The 19,551-nt window shown below is 51.4% G+C and overlaps 1 protein-coding gene across 3 annotated transcripts in view; it reads right to left on the bottom strand.

Annotated features, from left to right (window-relative positions):
* SLC39A11 (solute carrier family 39 member 11) overlaps nucleotides 1-19,551 on the bottom strand; it is a 251,285-nt gene that overhangs the window by 23,253 nt on the left and 208,481 nt on the right. For all 3 annotated transcript variants that reach the window (XR_007629322.1, XR_007629321.1, XR_007629323.1), the window contains exon 4: nucleotides 9,951-10,063. The gene's annotated coding sequence lies outside the window, so the exon portion shown is untranslated. The remainder of the gene's footprint in view (nucleotides 1-9,950; nucleotides 10,064-19,551) is intronic.

Below are 19,551 nucleotides of genomic sequence, written 5' to 3'. Positions count from 1 at the left end.
ACCCAACCTCTCTAATTCTGATTTATCCTCTCCCAGCACCTCAGTACCAAGCAGGCAGTGGTGAGACAGTGCCATGTTCCTCAGAGGCCCCAGGAATGTTTCTGGATGGTGGGGTGGTGAACACACAGTGGTTGTTGACACCATCTATCAGACAGGCTCTGAATTAAACTCTGCCCTGCCCAGACCTTTGCACCAGAAGCTGCAGCAGCACACAAAGAACAAGCACAAAGCCTGTGGAGGGGCATGGCCAACTCACCCTGAGCTGCTGACACTGGTCCGGCCACAGCCAGCGGTGGCACTTCCAGGGCAGTTTGGCAACTGGTGAGTGTTTCTGCAGAGCTAGAATTCTAATCACACGTTCAGATCTTCAGTAAGCCTGGCAGACGTGCCTGGAAGCCCATCTCCTTGCAGCAAGTGTCCCAGGCAGGCTGTTGGTGAGAGCAGCCCCTCGGAGCCCCAGGGTAATTGCAGGTTCCTCTAAAAACGCTTTTTCCCCTTGCACATTTTAAATCTGTCAGGGCTGATTTCCATCACGGGCTCCTAATGCAAAACCTCCTGGGGACTCTCTGGGCCAGGAGCAGGGCTCATCCCGAGCTGCTCCTCCTGCAGGGGGTGGGGAGGGACCTCCTTTGAAGTGCTCCTGGTGATTCATGGAGGGGAGAGCTTTCCCTGGGCTGAGTGACCTCTGCTCCTCTGCACTGCCCTGGCGGAGCCAGGGGACACGGAGTGACCTTCCCAAACCCCAGGGTGAGGAGGAAAACCTTCCTATGGCAGTGAGGAGGACCCAGTCCTTCCAGTCTTCCACCATAACTGGCTTGGATGTGAACTAATGGGAACACAACCAGCCTCAGTCTTACAAATACTCTGGGTTTTTTTTCATCTGGTGGGATCTATAGGATCTTTTTCATCACTAAGTTCAAGGAGTTTCATCAGTGACTATGATGAAATGATCTCTGTGCTGCATCTCTGAGACTAGAAAAGTGCCAGCTGGATATTTTTTAAATGATTTTAGTTTCTCTTTCTTCCCCCTTTTTTCTTTCTTTTTCTCTCTCTCTTTTTTTTTTTTTTTTTTTTTAGCTGCCTGTATTGCTTTTTAACCATTATCCTATGCACGTGGTTCAGCCTTCCACAAAAACAAAACAAAACAAAAAATCCCTAGGTGTGAGAAGATTAAAGATTTCGAGATCTGGACATTTTCAAATCAGAACCACATGTTGGAAATAAATGGGGCTGGCAGACGGCCACCACTTGGAAAAGCCAAGAGCTGTTGCATTAAAAGGATTCCCTGAAAGCCTGAGGAGAACAAGAACATCAGCAGTTCCCTCCACCTCTCCCAGGGACAGGACCAGGACAGTTCCAATCATTCACCTCCATGGCCTGTGCTGTCTCCTTCCCACAGGAATGTCATAACCATTTCTGAGCCAGCCCATGTGATTTCTGGGTGCCCACACTGTCCATCCATCCCCAACATTTCACCATGCTCAGTCTCCTCTGAGAAGACCTCAAAGCTCAACCTTCTTCCTGCATGGATCAACTCAGCTCCCACCAGGGTCTCCAGGGGGAAACTGCAAGGACAAAAGCTGCAGAAGCCCCAGTCTGGCCTGAATTCCTCAGAGAAAGAAGACACAACCAGGAAAGGACAAGGGAATGGCCAGAGCCTTCCCTGCTCCCACAAACAAGAAGCAGCCGAAGCCAAAGAGCAGCATTTCCAGATCCAAGACTCCTGGCTGGGCCAGGGAGCTGCAAATAGTCAGGAGGAGATGGCTACAAGCTGCTGCTGCTCCCCCTTCCAAGCTTCCTTCTGCCTGTGAGATCACCATCCTCATGGAATCACCACAGAATGGTTTGGGTTGGAAGGGACCTCGCAGACCATCCCACTGCCAGGGTGTTCACCCAGGCTCAGCCCAGCTCATCTCCCAGCCCAGACCCCGACCATAAAGCCACCCCAGACCTCGAGTCCAGCCCTTGATTTAGGACAAACATGCACCAATCCCACCAGCACAGCTCCTGCACAGTGCCAGGGACCCGGAGCTGTCCCGAATTTTGCTGGCTGAGCGCTGAGCAGATGCCAGAACAACAGAAATGCCCACCCAAGAGGGTCCCTCACAGCTGGGGTGGAGCTGCAGACTGCAAGAACACCCAAGCTAACCAAGTTTCCTCCTGCAGGACGAGGTAGATGCATTTCCAGCCCAAAAAGAGAACCTGGCAGCCCACCACTCGATTTTCTTACCCCTGGCATTTTCCTGGTTATTACCAGGAGAACCACCTTGGACTTTGGGGTCCGGGGGCCTAATTGGTGAGGAGAAAAAAAAAGAATCAACCAAATTACCTGCCCATGATGGTCAGAACCAGCCTGACATGGAATAATAGTCTTCATCCTACGTTTGTTTATAGGGTCTTTAGCTCTTCCCTTTTTATGGGGGGGGTTCTGAAATCTATTTTATTAGGGGAAAAAGATTTGAGTGCATTGGGCAAAGTGCCAGTAGCCATGGCAACCTCGGATTTTTCCATCTTCATTACAAGTTCAAGTAAAACCTTCATATAAAAATCTAAATGAAAGGCTACATTATAAGTCCATTTTGAAATGTTTGCCTGGAAGTAAAACTTTGGACTGCATCCTTTTTTTCTCCGCTGAACATTCTGGTTCTACGCGGAACACATTTTTCAAGTCAGATTTTTGTTTTCTTTCAAATTTTATTCCGTTTGCTCATACAGGGTGGGTCGTCTGGTGGTTAGAGCAAGGCATCAAGGCAACTGGTTTCCAGTCTCAGTCTGTTCCTGAGCGCTCAGGGAGTGTTCCCAATTTTATCCAGGTGATTTGGGCTGCTCTAAAAGTCATTTGGGGTTTTTTTGCCTTCCTTACCAATATAACAGTAATGATAATTACTGCCTGAGGTTGCACCAGGATTAGCACTGCACCAATCATTAGCACTGATGAAGAAGCCACTCCCCAAGGGAGCAGCTCATCTCTTCCACTGTGTTTTCTCCTGGATCTGGAAGCCAGGCTGAAAGGTTAAGGAGAGGTAGCACTCAGAGAATGGCATGAATTGTCTGTTTCCTTTCCAAAGGCTTGATTAGGAAACCTGAAATTACGCTGCCTGGTGTAAATACCGACACAGTGTTGTTCCAGGAGGTAACTCAACGTGCTTAGACAATCCTTTAGTGACACCTGAGTGGATTAATTCTTGCACTGTGTCATCTTAAAGTGCTCTGGTTTCATCCAGTCTTGGGAGGAGGCAAATTCTGCAGCTGCCTTTCATTTCTGGGCACCATCTCACCCGGGGCCAGAAAGCCACTGCTGCATCAACTTCCTTCCCAGACAGTTCCCTCCAGCACAAGGAGCTGAGCAGCTCCTCTGAGGCTCAACCAGGAGAATTCTGCTCTCCATGGCCTGGAGATGCCACAGTGCAGGTGAGGGGAGCAGGAGGCCTGCCTTGCTCCCTGAGCCAGCACGCCCATCCTGGCTGGGCAGTCCATCCTTCCTAATGATGCTGGAAAACCCCTTCCACATCTGCCATCAGGCTGAAAGGAGACCCCGCTCCTGTTGGATCTGATTTCCCTTCTGCTCCGTTCCAGCTCAGACCCCATCCCGCTGCCTCCCGGCTGGGCACATTTGGGGAGGGCAGAGGGGGCTGCAAGCGGCGAGGGGGCTCTTTCTCTTTTTGATCCATCCTTCCTTCCTCTCCTCACAATCAATTAGCGGGCAAAGACTTCCGAAAAGCTCCTTCCTCCCTAACCTCTCGCAGCCTGTTGCGATAATGACTCTGGAGAGCTCGAGCCGGGGTTGGTTCCCTTGCCGGGGCAGCGGAAGGTGACCTTCATCCCTCCCTCCTCTTCCTTCCCTACCCCTGCAGCTCGCAGGGTCCCAGGGAGGAGGAGGAGGAGGGCTTGGAGCTGCCTCACTCCCAGCAGATAGAGTTTCTCTCCAGTGTCATTTTTGTAATCAAAAGCCAGAGGGTGGCTCTAGAGATAACAGAGACCCTGGGAGGTGGAGGGGGGGCTGCCCTTCCAAGTAATGATCATGGTTATGCATACCTTGAATCAAGACATCAAGAGCTGGAGGGGGGAAAAGGGTGCTCTGGTTTTAATTTGTAATTTCTTGCTGGCTCTCTCTCGGAAACCAAACTCCAAGCTGCTGCAGCTTCCCCCCAAAAACACAACTCACAACTGAAGCAACTTATTTTGCCAGCAGCAGTGGGTTTTTTGGGTCCCCCCCGTGAGGCAAACACAGGGGTAGGATGGACCAGCAGCACTTTTCCCTGGCACCTGCAGCTGCTCTCACGCCCCTGGGGGTGGTGCACTGTGGGCTTTTCAAGAAACACATGTACAAAATCATCCCTGCTCCCCAGGGCAGTGAGAAAGGAGAGGAGGGACCGTGGATACGTCCTGGGACAAACACATCCCACTCAGCATTTCCACAAGACCTTCCCCCCCAGCCCTGCAGCACTCCCCAAAACCGACAAGTGCCTCTCCCGGTGCAGCACCAGCAGCACCTCCCTCACCCTCCAGAAGGCCACAGGTGACACTGCAGTGGTCACTGACTCACACCCCTGTCCCCAGAGGGGAAGTTTTCCAGCCGATTTTTCCCGGGAGCCGCCCCCACAGCGCTGCCCACGGAGCACCTGCACGAGGGGAGAGGCAGCAAACGCAGCCAAGCAGCTGCCAAACCCCAGGAGTGGGACTGTGCAGCCCCCAGAACACCCCACTGCAGCCACATGGACTGACACAGCCCAGCTGCAGCCACCGAGCTCCTTCTCCGAGCACAAAGTGACTCCTCGGGGAACAAAAAAGGGCGTTTTTTTAAAGTTCCTGCCACGCTCAGATCACAGGGGAGATGTTTCTCTCCCCAGCCCCACCTGTGCCAGGGGGTGTGAGCAGCCACATGTCTCAGCTCCTCCATGGCTCAGCATCCCCCCTGTTTGCCCCCACAGCTGCCCAGACCTGCTCAGTGCCCACCACAAGGACCGTGTAAGCGTGACCAGCTCTCACCCCCCCTCACAGCGTAATCAAAACCATCCCAGCCCATCCCGGGGAGCAACTGGAACCACTTTGAGGCGAGAAGCCCATTACTGAGTTATAAACCTCTCCCATCCTCCACGGGAGCCTTTCACAGGGCCAGCCAGAAAAATAATAACTCCAACCCATGTGGTGAGGAGGGAGAGAATTCGGTGTCTCCAGGTAACAAATATTTGCTTCTCTCGCCCTTGTTCCAGCCATAAAATGGATTTATTAAAGAAAAAAAAAAAATCCAGAACTTGATTTCATTTGAATTAAACGTGAGTGTGCCCCCCTGCCCCCCACTGAGCTTTGTTTAATATGCTTTAAGCTGTGAAGTCTCAGCTGAGCGTGTAGGATGCAGAAGGCAAGGCTTGAATAGCCCAGCTCCGTTGGCATCAGTGGATTAGCACTGATTTAAATTAAATAAAAACTGGGGATGTGATTGGTAAGTGCAGGCAGAGAGTCAACACGAGCATGTGGGCAGATATCCTGATCCACTGTCCAGCAAAACTCAGAGCTCCCAGTGCCCCTCAGTGCATCCACATCAGCTCTGCCCGGTAAAGGTAAGAGGAAGAACTAAACTTTTGAGCCACTACCATGCAAGGAAGTAGATTTTTCCTCATCATCTCTAGTCTAAAAAAAAAAAAAAGGACCAATTTGTGTCCTTAGAGCTTTTCTCCCCTTGGTGCAGAGGGAAGCTCTCACCTGCCCTCTGGAAGTGGGAGCTGAGCAGAGCTGTGCCTGGGACAGGGTGGCAACGCCACACTCCAGGTGGAGGCTGCCTGCCCTCCTTGGATTCCCAAAAAACCCTTGCAAGTTGCAAAATTCCACATTTTGCTTCCCCATTTACTCTGCTTGAACTGGACCCACGGGCCTCTCACCCCTTTTCCTCCCTTGGAGGGACAGGGTTCCCTTTGGAGGGACAGGGTTCACTTTGGAGGGACAGGGTTCACTTTGGAGGGACAGGGTTCCCTTTGGATGGGACAGGGTTCCCTTTGATGGGACAGGGTTCCCTTTGGAGGGACAGGGTTCCCTTTCATGTAACCAAATGGATCAAAACTCCAAAATTTTTGACCACAACTAGTTTTTAACCAAAACTCAAATTTTTAGCCACAACTAGTCATGAACTAACCCATGATGGATCCATGCAGGGTCATGGATGTGCCTGAGACTGAGATAACAGCAACTGCTCAGGAAAATTCCATAAATTAGGACAAAAAATCCATCACCACACGGTCCTTTAGGACCATCCCTTTTCTGCTGCCTCTGCCGTGAAATCTCATCTCTGGCCACTAGAAGCAGAAGAGAAAGCCAAGAGACAAGCAGAGGACACGGTTCCTCCTGCTCTGCCCCCTCCTTCGCCCAAAATCTAATAAAGATGATTAAATTACATGTCTTTTCCTCCCGTTGCAATCCCCGCACACCGCCCAAGCGTCAGAGCTCAGGAAATAAGGCACGACAACTTCCCTCGTGAAACCTAAGAAGGCAGAGCAGGGGTCTGGAGAGACAGGCCTGCACCACTGGGCTGCTCTAATTAAGAAATCACCCCGCTGAGCAGAACCCAATCTAAATAAAATAGAAAAAGGAACCGAGTTCAAAAACGCTGCCTCGCGCTCTGCCCCCGCCCGCCGGCCCCGCCGAGCGTCCAAGGCACAGGGACCTCTCCTCTGCTCCCTCCTGGAGGGTGAGGGAGGCTCACACAGAGCCCTGTGTGTGCTTGGGGTGGCCAACTTCCAAGGGAAAAATCCACCAGCCAGGTATGGCAAAAGCTGCTGGGTTTTTGTTATTTGTGGTGTTTTTTTCTTAATTATTGGTGATTTTAATTTTTTTTTTTTTTAAGTGATACTTGGCCTGCTCTTTGCTAAGGAGGGGGGGAAAAGCAAACCCCCTGTGACAGATAGATTGTTGGGATGGCTGGTCCAAACTGGTTTGGGACAGAAAGCTGGAGGATGGGTTACACTTCCCACTCGCCTAGAAAAGTTTCTGCCTTTCACAGAAAAATGTTGAAAAAATTAATATTAGACCTAAAAAAGCCACATATTTTTAAAATTTAAAAATATATATATTTAAGCCTAAAATCTCAGCTGATTTGATCGTTCTCATCTATTCTTAGAGAATTTCCTTACTTTCCCATTCAGATTCCCCATCAACCACTATCCCCACCTTCCACCACCATCCCACCAGTCTCCCAGTCTGGACCAGAGATCCAACCATCACCAGCTGCCTGTGTCCTTCAGCCCTGCTCTTCTCCCCATCGCCCCATTCCCCACGGTCCTCTCCCCCTTCCCAGTTCCAAGCAGGTCCCACCACGCTCTGCAGCTCCTCCCAGCCCTGGATTTCACAGCATGGAGTTCCCAAGTGAGAGGCTCCTTAAGAGCTGGGGAAGATTTACAGCCACACACAGAGGAGCACAGACACTCCCGGCTGTGTTTTAAAAAAGCACTTTACCTGCTTAAAAGGGAAAGTGCTGCTACTTGAAGGTTTCCTGGCCAGACCCGAGGAGCAAATCAAACAAACACTATTTGCATTTATTCCTAATTCCCAGCAGGTTGTTGTTCTAGGAGCTTTTGGCTCCAGGGGAGTTAATCTGACTCGTGCCAGCAGAGGACCAGGCTGGCTGAAGGTGTTCTCCTAAAGACACAGAATCCTGGAATCATTCAGGTTGGAAAAGCCCTCCCAGGGCATGGATCCACCAAATCCCCACCTTGTCCCCAGCCCAGAGCACTGAGTGCCATGGCCAGGCCTTCCTGGGACACCTCCAGGGCTGGGGACTCCAAACCTCCCTGGGCAGCCCCTTCCAATGCATGACCACCCTTTCCATGGAGAAATTCCTCCTGATGTCCAATCTGAGCCTCCCCTGGAACAACTGGAGGCTGGGAGAAGAGGCTGATCCTCAGCTTGTTCCAGTGGGGTGGAATGAGATGAGATTTAAGGTCCCTTCCAACCCGAACCATTCTGTGATTCTACAAAATTAGTTTCACCACCAGGGCGATCAGACACTGGGACAGGGACCCAGAGGGGATCTCCATCCTTGGAGATACTCAGACCTGCACTGGACATGCCCCAGAGCAACCCAGTGTGGGTGTCCCTGTCCTGGCAGGGGTGGACTGGAGCCCTGCAGGGTCAGTTCCAGCTGAAGTGATCTGCAATCCTGTGTCTCCCTACCCACACCCCCAGTGCTCCCATTTCCTTCCAGCCTGTGCTTGGCTCCTGAGCCTCTGGAGGGGCTCCCAGACCCTCCCAGACACAAAACTGCTGCAGTTTCTTTTGCAAGAGCAAACCCATTTCTCCATAACTCAGCTAAAGCGTTAACACTCCCGTTTCAGTTCCTTTTATGACAGCCCCAGGCTGCTGCCAGCCAGGCTCCCCTCACCACCCAACCCTGCGCTCAGCAACGCCCCCGACTCCCTCACAGCCCTGCCTGCTCTGCAACTGGGGAAAAAAAGGCAAATAAATGCACCACAGAAGAAGAACGTTGGAGTTGGAGGCCAACAGAGAGTGGCAAGGAGCCAGCAGGAGCGCACAGGGCTGCACTGAGCCCACCCCACGAGCCAGACGGGGTCCAACCTCCCTCAGGGGCAGCAAGGCTGGGCTGAACGAGAGCTCTGGGCTGGTTATCCACGGGGTTTGTGCCCATTCCTCATCCCTCAGGCAATACAGGGGGGAAATTGGGGCTGCACTGCAGCCCAGTGGGTTTTCTCCCTCCTGTGCTCTCTGCCCTTTTCCACAGGGCTTTGCTCAAGCCCCACAGCAGCTCCCCCGACTCCGTTTCCCATGAAACAGGACAAGGTTGCTTTATCTTTACCAGGCATTGTGGGAACGAAACCCACCCACAAAGCAGCAGGTGAGGGGAGCTCACTGCTGCACACAGGGAAGATGAACCCTTGGGAAGTGCTGTCCCCCCTCCCTGGAGGCTGCACTGTCCCGTGGCACTGCCCTGAGGTGGCACTGCTGCTTCCTCTCTTCTTCAAATCCAACCAACAGGAGACTTTCCCTTAACAACAACCAGTGAAAAGCTCTGATTCATTCCCTGCTAACTCCTGTTCACTGCAGTGCTCAGAGCAGATCCCTGGGGCTCAGCACAGTGCAATCCAGTGGGATTCCCTGGAACTCCGTGGAGTAACTCCAGTTTCATTCTTTACCACTGAAGTGGCCACACCAATGCCTGATGCACAGAGCCTGACACCCCTCCCTATCTCACACCTCTGGGGGAGTCCAGAATTCCCATAATTCTTGCCCAACAGATGGAAACTGAGGCAGACAGACTTTGTCAAGCAATTTGCCCTGGGCAAAGGGCATAAGCAGAAATGGGAAATACTTCTTTTGAACCCAAGCCTGGGTTTAACCCCCAGGCCAGGCTTTCCCAGGTGCCCACAGTCATCCCTCCGTTCCCCCACTGAGGACACACAGCTCTAACACCTTTAATCTCACTCTGTTTTGCAGAAATAATGACACAAAGTGCATTATTATATATTATATCATACTGAGAGGCAGCACCACGGGGTAAGCACCACACAACACATGCCAGAAAAAAAAATATTCCAAATCTACACATGATGCCCTAAATGTTCATTGCAACTCAGGTTTCTTCTTAGCCAAAACCACATGCACAGCCCAAAACTACAAACCCAACAATTTTATGCTGATATTAGATAAAACTCTGCACTTGCACAGTGTATGGTACACTCTGCTGGGACCTGGGTGAGGACAGCACAGATCCCTAGTCCATGTCATTCATACAGTTATTGTTTTACTCCAATCCTTTGTAAATGCCTGCTAAACTTCAAACTCTCAGCAGCCAAAAAAAAAAAAACTTGAATAATTTCCCATTTCAGGTTTGGAAAAGAAGGTGTGAGGAGTCTTTGCACGGGCTGAGCGTGGCCCAGGCAGGCCAGGAGCAGAGGGAAGGCACATGTGCTGTCCTTACACACACACACAGAGCACAGACATACCTGCACATCCCAGGGGCTGTGTGAAGCCATTCCAGACTCGGGCTCTTCATCATTGTCCTCATCATCTTCGGTGGGGATCCCAGGGCTCCTCTGGAGAAGGGACACCCAGCCTCCTGGAACAACAGGGTGTCACTGCATGGACCTGCAGGGAGCTGGGCAATCCCAGCCAGCCAGGTGAGTGGCCAACATCCCCACTCTGCTCGGCCAGCAGACCCCTGAGCTGCTCACGGGGAGCTCATGGCCCAGCTCAAAGGACACACCACCCCAAAAGCCCCACTCAGAACCTGCCCCTGCCCCGCCTCGACCCCTTGACTTCGCCCTCAGCAATTCCAGAGCTTCCCAGAGAGCAGGGACCCCCCAGGCCCCTCCCTGCCACCCTGGAGATGGATGAGCAGCGAGCCCCAGCAGGGACTGAGGCTGGAGCGTGCTCTGATCCCACCTTTTATGCCCTTGGTTCACCCGTTTCGGGAGGCAGCGGCGGCGAGCGGCACACGCAGGGGATGGAGAAGATGATGGGCTTTAGCAACAGTCCAAGGACACCCTTTCTTAGGCTCCATTCATAGCGCCAGGCACGGTACAACAGCCCAGCAATTGTTCTCCCAGACATCACCTTCCCATGGAGGCCACTGCCAGAGCCCTCCCCTGCGGGCCCATCACTTCCCTGAGCGCTATTCCTTTCATTAACCACGCTGCCCTGCAGACATCTCCACAGAAATTCCACCACTGGCAGACAAGGACTGGGTTTTTTCTCACTTTTCCTTTCTCTCCTTCTCTCTTTTCTTCTCACTCCTGGCCCTCTTTGGCTCTGCTCACCTGCACTCCCGTGCTCCTCTGGAGGTATTACAGATGGTGATGGCCCAGAGGATAAGGGTATTCCTGGCATGATTAACATCCAGTGGCACAAAGGGACGAGGGGGTTGCTCAGGTTTTTTAAGCTCTCCAATATCATTGTTTTTATTCCCAATATCATTGTTTTTATTCCCACTCTGTGATTCTGGTTTGGGGTTTTTTCCCATCAGAGTTGCTGATGCTCCACCTCACTTGGAGTCTGGATTCATTGGCCCCACGGTGCAGAGCAGCAGGATGGGGATCCCAGGTGGGAGAAGCACCAGTGAGATCACGTGGAAAGGGCTCCCCAGGAGCCAAAGGAGTTATCTCACCAGGGTGGCTCAAAGCTAAACCACCACAACAGGTCAAGGTGAGGAAATGGTGTCAGGAGTGTCATAAGTGGAATTTTCCTGAGAAAATTCCTGCAGTTTTTCACCCAGGCCTGTTGCTAGATAGAGCCAAATTCCATCCTATTCCCGTTGCATAACATAATTAATAGTAATACAAGCTCTGCCATTATGCAAGAAAACTTTCCGTTCCAGTTTCATCTCACCTTAATCACCCATCCTTGCAGTGGTGTTAACGCTGTTTCCTCACCCTGCACTCGGTGTAACCTCGTTAAGCCAAAGCCTAAAGTCTACGTTATTTATTTATTCCACATGATAAAACCAGGATATTACTCACTGTGATAACACGGGTTAATTTTCAGTGAAGCCTCTCTTGGCAAACTTTTAATACAATGAATAACACCCCTATCAGATCCCAGATAAAAGCTGTCATATTGTAACCTCAGCTCAGGCTTTGGCCCAGGGACTTCAAGGTGCAGTAATTACGTTCTGCTGGTGTTTTTTTTTTTTTTCTTAATTGTTACTCATAAAAATCAAGGCATAAAATTAAATTAGTTCAGTGTTATTTAGCATGAGCTTTACTCAAGGCCAGCGCCCGTGTCAGGCTGGGAATGGTGTGTTAAATCCCATTTCCAGTGCACCTCTCTGGTGGGCCTTGAGTGGGAAATTTGGTGGACAGGAATTGGGGTAGATGGGGTAAATATTGTCCCCATCCCCTCCTCCTGCCTGCGTGGGAGGGTGCAAACAGAGCCGGGGGCAGCCCTTGGCCACCCGAGCCCCCAAAACTGCACCCAGAGCAGGTTCCTCCAACCTTCCATGGGTGGGAGAAACGTGGGGAGAACGAACCTGACAGTGTTCATTTCAGCAATTTCTATTAAAAGCAAAAGAGGGCGAATTGAGTGGAAAAAATATAAGATGGTCCCAAGTCAGAGAGTCCCATTTTGACCCAACCCAGAGCAACATCACCAGACACCCAACCCAAAACTAAGCCCTGTCCTCCCACGTGAGGCTGTTCCAGTCCCAGCAGAGCCCAGAGCTGCTTCTGGGACAAACTGGAGCAACATGGGCAAGGCAGTGAACAGTTTCTGCAGGGCTGGAAGGGCCTCTCTGACCTGAGATCACTGCAAGGGTTGAGATTCCAGCAGCGTAAGCCAGCGGAGAAATGGGATGGAGGGCAGTGGGGTTACTTTAAAATTAGCAGAGGTGTCGACTAAGCTTTTCCATGAATTTGGTTTGCAGGTTTACTTTTTTCCTTGAATTTGTGCGAGCCTGTGGGCCAGCCCCGTGGCAGAGCTCCGTGTGAGGGATGGCACGAAGCGTGTCATTAAAGCGGGGAAGCCTCCACGAGGTGTCAGAGCCACGATAAGTCCTGTTTAAACTTTACCCAGAGCTAAACACCAAGTGTCAACATGCACTGCTGCCCAAGCTCTCTGATCAGGCCAGGCAAACATCCAATCAGAAGTATAAATCAAAGCCCAGACACATCCAAGTGAGACTGGAGTGTTTAACTCTACAATTCCCATCTGACCAGGACTTTCCCAGCAGGTTGCCCACAGCCAGGTCTCTCCCCAGACATTTGTTTATGTAAGAAACCCGTCTGTGTGCATTATTCCTGTATTTATTTCCCCCTGGTAGGCACAGGCACAAGGAAAGGCTCGGCAGGGTACACGATGTCCCAGCCCTGCAGCGGCCGCGGGCGCTGCTGGGGGATGTTCTGTTTGCTTTTCCTCCCACCCCATCTCCCCTGGAGACCAACCCTGGGCAGCCCAAAATTCCAAATTAACGGCAGGGCAAAGCCACGATTCTGATCTCACCAAGCGGGAAAAAGGACAGGGAATGCCATCCATCAGCTTGGGGATCATCAGGCTCTCCGTGCCACCCTTCCTCCCCCCAAACCAGGGCTTACATTCCCCATGGGCAGGGGCACAGCAGGGAGGTCTCTCCTTTCAGGAACTCTTCAAAAAAAACCCCAAAAGTCACTTTTTCAAGCCTCCACCACAGCCCCAGGCTCCCTACAAGACCAGACAGCCACTGCCAAGGACGACAGGACTGCCAACCCCACGTGCCTTTGGGAGCTGTTGGCCACCTTTGCCAACCATTTGCTTCCAGGAGTGGACTCTCTGCAGTTTTCCCTGCTCACCCCAGTGCCTGGAGGAGAAGGGGGACCCACTACCCACAGTGTCACCCCACACCCCCCGTCCCCTCTGCCAGTCCCTGTGTCAGCACCATCCACCTCAACACACGAACACATTTTGGGCTGGCTGAGCTCACTAAGCTTTGGATCAGACCTCCAAGTCGTGTAACTCATAATTAGAAACCCATGCCAACATTCTGAGAAAAATCTTTTTTTTTTTCCTCCCCAGATTGGGCAAAAGAAAGGTTAAAAAACACCATCTGTCATGGTGATTTTTTTTCATATTTCTCTGTCCTTTTCCCTCGTTAAAGGGAAGTGGGGAGGGGAGGATGTTCATTTGAAGCTTGCAACATGTTTTATTAATTGATGGCAAATAATCCTAAGATAAAGTGCACAATAAATTTTTTAATGAGAACATATGGTGGGGAAAATTGATAGGACTGAGCCTTTGAAGATTTCCTTGTGAGCACAGCTACAAGAGGAGCGGGAACAGGCTTGGACAGGGAAGCCCAAATATTCCTCAGAGGGAGAAAAAGGCAAAGGGCAGGTGGGGGCATCGCTGCTGTCACCAGGTACCAAGTGCTCCAGCTGGACATGGCCCCTGAAGTGATGCTCAAGAAGCAGTTCAGGGCAGGTCTAAACACAGCTCAAAATTCACCTGTGACTCTGACCCGTGCCAAGTTCTGGTGTCAGTTGATACAGGGGATCCTCCCTGGTGTCAACTGCTTAGGAAGGGGCTTAAGCTGAACTGAAATAATCTGCTCATGAAGACCAAGTGCCTGTTTGGCCACCTCAGTCATGGAATGGTTGGGGTTGGAGGACAAGGTGGGGATGGGGCACAGGGAGGGCACTCCAAGGTTTTTGGAGTCTTTTCCAGCCTCAGTGAAACGATTCTCTGCAAAGCCACGTTCCATGGACAGGATGCCACGAGGACATGGGGACACCTGACCCCTGCCCTGCACATCCCTGTCCCTCCTCCTGCCCTCGCTGTGACTCTGCCATCAAACATCAGCCACTCTGGGCTCCTTCCCACAACGGGCAGCCAAGCCCAAGCCAAAGGGAAACAAATGCCCCAAAGCACATCAGGAACTCTCTGCCACAAAGGGCTTTTTCTCAATAATGTAATTCATTTATTTGAGATTTATCATCAGCAGTGCCACAGACACGTTCACAAAAACTGGGGGTGGATGACACAGTATTTAAAGCAACATTTCTGGCAAAAAATAAAGAAATAGAAATGCCTCCCAAGGGCAACCTGATCCCCGAGCAGCCATATCCACATTATATATGGGATTTCTTCCAGGGACAAAGTGACTTAGGAGCACAGCCCCCCTGCTGATTCTCAGAGGATTTGTGCTCACCTTGGCATCTCCAAATATCCCATTCTAATCCATCCATAAACAGCTACACCCTCCAAACCAAACATACCCTGGCCCTTAATCCACCACTCCCAGCACAGCCTGAGGGAACAGCCGAGCCTTGCAGGGTTTGAGGAGGATCAGCTCGTGCTGCCCCAGGGCTCCACCACCCCCCACCAGCACATTTCAGTGCTCCAGAAATGCTCCTACCTCAACCAAGCCTGACCCCTGCCCCAGCAGCACCCAGGGAAACACCCTCACAGGACATGGGATGCACTGCACGTGGGTTTTGAGCAGGAATTTTGCCTCAGATCCCACAGCTCTGGGCGATTCAAGACATTGAGCATCCCCTTGAGCTCCACCAAGAGGTGTGGATGCACCCCAGGGGGCTGGGCTCATGCAGAGCAGGCACTACAAGCAAGAAGTGTCCCCAAAAGTCATTGAATAGTCACTTTAAAATACAATTAAAACCCTCATTGGCTGGAAGTAAAGAAATAAAGACTTGAAAAGGACACCTGGCCTTCACACCATTGAACTTCACTCAGAAAAGCGGCTCTACTCCAGCAAAACTCAGCTTTCAGGCAGGAAAAGTCAGGATTCAGGCCACTCCAGGAGCTGGAGCTTTAAGGAAAACCTCCTGGGAGAGGAGAGCCTGGTGCTTTTCCAGCCTGTCGATATTTCTTGGCCCTGATTGATTCAGTCACGAGACCAGGCCAGGGCACCCCAGGGCAGGAGCTGCAAGTGCCAACTCGCATCAGTAACCCATTAACCACGGGCAGACACGGCTGCTGAAAGGACTTTGGTTTAAAACCACGTCCCCTCCAAACAAGACACCCTGCACCCAGAACTTCCCAGCCCTCTGCCTTTCCATCTGGGACTCCTGACAAACAGTTTTTAAGGTCCTGATGAGATGGACAAAGAGTTCCTGACCAGGACCACACACTGGAGGAGTGTAAAATGTAAAACACAGGTGTTTTTCAGCAGCACATGCTATAGACTGCTCCCATTTTCAAACAAGGCGAGCGTGAAAACCCAAATATTTGAAGATATGATCCCAAAATTGTCCTCATCCCACACCTGCACTGGGTGTTGCTGCCCTGGGAAGTGAGGAGGACCCCCAAAATCCTGACCCTTCCTGAGCCAGCAGGATTCCTCTCATTCTTCTCGTGGACTTTCACCACCCAAAGCAAACACAGGGGCTGTGGGGCAGCACAGGCAGCGCCCAGGGGAGGTCAGGCAGGCTCAGCCAGCCCTGCCAGCATTCCCACGCTTCCCAGGATCCCTTTGGATCGGTGTGGTGACCAGAGATGTCAAGGACTTGTGTCCTTTCACAGGCCAGAACTCCAGGCGGTGGCAGGTGTCCCTGCCAGGTGAAGTCCTGGGACACAGACAGGATAAGGAGGAGAGAGAGAGATAAGATTTTTCCTATTGCAACCCCTAAAATTAAGAACTACAAAAAATAAAGGCAGAAGAAAAAAAAAGGTAAGAAACTGCACCAAAATATTTGCAATATTCATCCTAAAGCACTACTGGAGCAAAAGCATCAGCAGTGAGCTTGAGGTTTTTGAAAACTGGCCAGTTCCATATATATATATATAGATTATTTTATATATATATATATATACACAATTTTTCCCACAGAACTTCAGATTAAGTGGAAAGTTGGGCCAGGAGTCCTCTGAGAAGAGGACAGGGTTTCCATGAGGAAATTTCCCAGGAGATTCCCATCACTTCCTCCCCACACTCGGGCAGGAAAGCTGGTGCTGTGAGAATTCTCTCCCTCTGGGTATTTTGGCCCATCCTCTTCCAGTACTGAACAACCCAAACTGAAGGGAAACATCCCATTATCTCTGAATTTTTAATTTAAAAAAAAAAAAAAATTGATGTAAATATTGTTGGGGATTTGGATAAAAGTTCTGAGTTGAGGAAGCATTTTCAAACTGGAAAATAGGATGGGTTTAATTTTATTGCAGACCTACAATAATGAGCCACTTTCTCTTCACTAGCACAGAGAGAAGCCTGCAGAAAATGCTTTGCCCATCTGCTCCTTCCCCATGCAGCAATGCAGGATCTGTAATCCTGTTTTTTTCTGCCTAGGAATTAGATGGAAGGTCCTTGGGAATCTCACAGCACTCTTATGTGTGAAGCAGTACAGGAAACAGCACCGAAAAATTGAAAAATTCCACTTCCTAAAGAGCCAGGAAATAAGGATGAGGAAGCAACTGGACAGCAAACTGAAAGCAAGACATCTGGGTGTCCCTCACCTCCAAACTCCAGCACTGCTACAGCAATAAACCCCATCAAAATGATCCAGCTTTGCATCATGGACAAGGTTTCCCCAGATTCAGTGCCTCCACCACTGGTTTTGCTCTGGTTGTCACCAAATGCCAACCTCATTTCTCCACAGGAGGTGGTTTGGACCTCCCTGTTCCCAACAGACACCAAACTCAGCCAACAGAGCCCCCTCTGTACCCAACACCCATCAAGGGGTTTCCTTTGCATGAGACCTTCCAGCTGAGACAACACAAATCTGGGGGGGGAAATACAAATCTGGGGGGGAAAAGCTAAGGAAGGATCAGGGGAAAAGCCAAGGAAGGATCTCAAGGACTGGAGTGGGGCTTTTTCCATCTTCCAGACCTGGAGATCTCCCCCGTGGGAGGAAGGAGCAGAGCCCACCCCCAGCTCAGCCCCCCATTTGGGACAGGGACAAGCCCCGTGTCCCCCCATCCCTGCTGGTGCTCAAGGAGGTCCCTGGGCCAGCAGGGAGGAGGTGGGAAGGGAAAGGAGGTGGGGGGGTTGTTGAGAGTGAATTTCAGACTTTCACATCCCCTCTCCAGCTGCGCCGGGAGCAGAATCCGACTCCGGAGGAAGGGATTTGAGCCGTGATTTCGCAGTTTGCCTCCAACGTTTGCCCTGAATTCTTTACGGAGAGGCTCCAAGTCAAGCTGAGAAGTTTCTCAAGCCCCTCGTGCCCCGGTGCCAACCCTCACCCTGCAGCTCCCCACAGATTCTAGGAACTTCCCCGGAGCGAGGCAGGAATTTCTGTGCAGCCTCCCTACCTCGCCCTGTGCTTCTTGGCCGGGGCTGCCTAAAAACCACTTGGCCTGTCCTGGCAGCCCAGTGCCAAGGTATATATGTATGTCCCGACCCAAATGAATGGAGCTGCTGAATTAAGTGCTGGAGCAAAAAAACCCTGCAGGACAATAAAACCCATTGATGGTGCTGCAGAGCCCAAAAGTCTCCGTTGCTCCGAGCCAGAGCTCCCACAGCAGAGCCCTCTCGGTCGGAGCCATCTCCCCTGTGGGATGGTCACCAGCCTCCCGCTCGGGCTCTTCTTGGGGAAAAGCCACTTCTCCCTGGAAACACGGCGGGCAGGGCAGTGCTGCCAGCCCAGTGAGGGCTGGAGCCTCCTTTGGGGCACCTACCACGTAGCTTGGAGCCCTCTCAAGAGCTGCCCAAGTCCACACACAGACATGGTCCTAACAGGTCACTCAGTCCACAGAAACCGAGACCAGGCTGGTCTGAGCTGGGCCCAGCCCACGCCCTGGAGCCTGGGTGACCCAAGGCCACAGGGGCTGTGTGTCCCTTTGCTTTCCAAAGCTTTCCCTCTGCCCTGCAGAGCAATCAGCTCCCGACTGCCACGCCGAACTCGGGAAGGAGAAACCTTCCCAAAGGAAGGAATTCGGGAAGGAGAAACCTCACTGCGACTCACAAACTGAGCAAATTCAACATGGGCAAGAACAGACAAGGGATAAATACTAAAAAAACCCTAAGATGTCAATTTTACAGTTGCTCTCTGGCTCTTTGCTGACCATAACCACACTTTAAACACTGTTTTATGATGCAAACAGTCAGAAACCTACTGCTGGAAGCTTGTGGAATGAACTAGCCACTTTGCAGAGATAGGAGCAGCCCAGGTGGACACTCCAAGCCAGCTCACTCGGGAGGCTGAGCCAGGGCAGGACGACTTGCTTGGCTCTGGGGTGCAAACCACAGCCCTGAGCCATTGATGCTGCCCATCTGCATGTGAAAAAGCAAACACATAAATAAAAATTACTGTGAATGGCAGAAAACGATGCTGGAGAAGCGTTCCCACCGGCTTGGCTTCTCCTCAGCCCTGGAGGCAGAGCTGCACCACAGCCAGGGCTTGGCCAAAGCCACCCAAAGCCATCACTCGCCCACCCCCGTGCCCAGGGGCCCAGGCTGGGCTGCAAACCCTCTCCCACCCACGCCTGCTGGGACAAGGGAGAGGCTGTACTCCTGCAGCTTTGAAAAATTATTAATAAAATGCCAAAGGGTTGGGCAGAGCTTATGGTTTTTTGGCTGGGTTTTTTTTTTTAAATTGGTTTTGAGTGACACAAACCCTCCTGTATTGCACAAACTCATCTGCCACCGGCCAGTTGTGCAAACAGCAGAGTTTGCTTTCGGCCAAGGACCCAAAAGAGCCAGGAGTTGTGCTGGGTACCCCATCTGAAAGCTGATACACACACAACCCCCCAAAAAACCCCAAACTCAGCAGTATTTTTACTTCTTTTCTAGAAGTTGTGCCCTGAGTCTCCCTGGATCTCTCATTCTGGCAGCTTCAAAAGTTGTTTAGATAAACTGAGCCTTTGGCCATTTTTAAGCCTGTTTGGGAAAAGATGGAGCTCCTGAGGGATGGAGTTGTGTGACAGAAGATGGTCAAGGAGAGGAAGGGAAGTTTATGGATGTGGTGACTGGGAAAGGACAGCCCCTCACATGGATGGATTGGATGCAAGAGATTTTACCCAGAGAAAGCTTTGGTGATCCCCTCAGAAATGGGAAAAGCTTTCCCTCAGCTACCCTACTAAGGGAGGAGGAGCTTCTCTGTCCTTCAGAGGACAGAGAACAAGGTGTATCAGATGGGAGCAATTCCTTTCTAGCACTCCTGAGCCCCACGAGCAGGAGCTGCTCAG

Source organism: Myiozetetes cayanensis, unplaced genomic scaffold (genome assembly GCF_022539395.1).
Source record: "Myiozetetes cayanensis isolate MyiCay16 unplaced genomic scaffold, myiCay2020 scf22, whole genome shotgun sequence".
Lineage (NCBI taxonomy): Eukaryota > Metazoa > Chordata > Aves > Passeriformes > Tyrannidae > Myiozetetes > Myiozetetes cayanensis.
The sequence above is the reverse complement of the archived record's forward strand: the minus strand, read 5'-3'. Positions and strand labels throughout refer to the sequence as shown.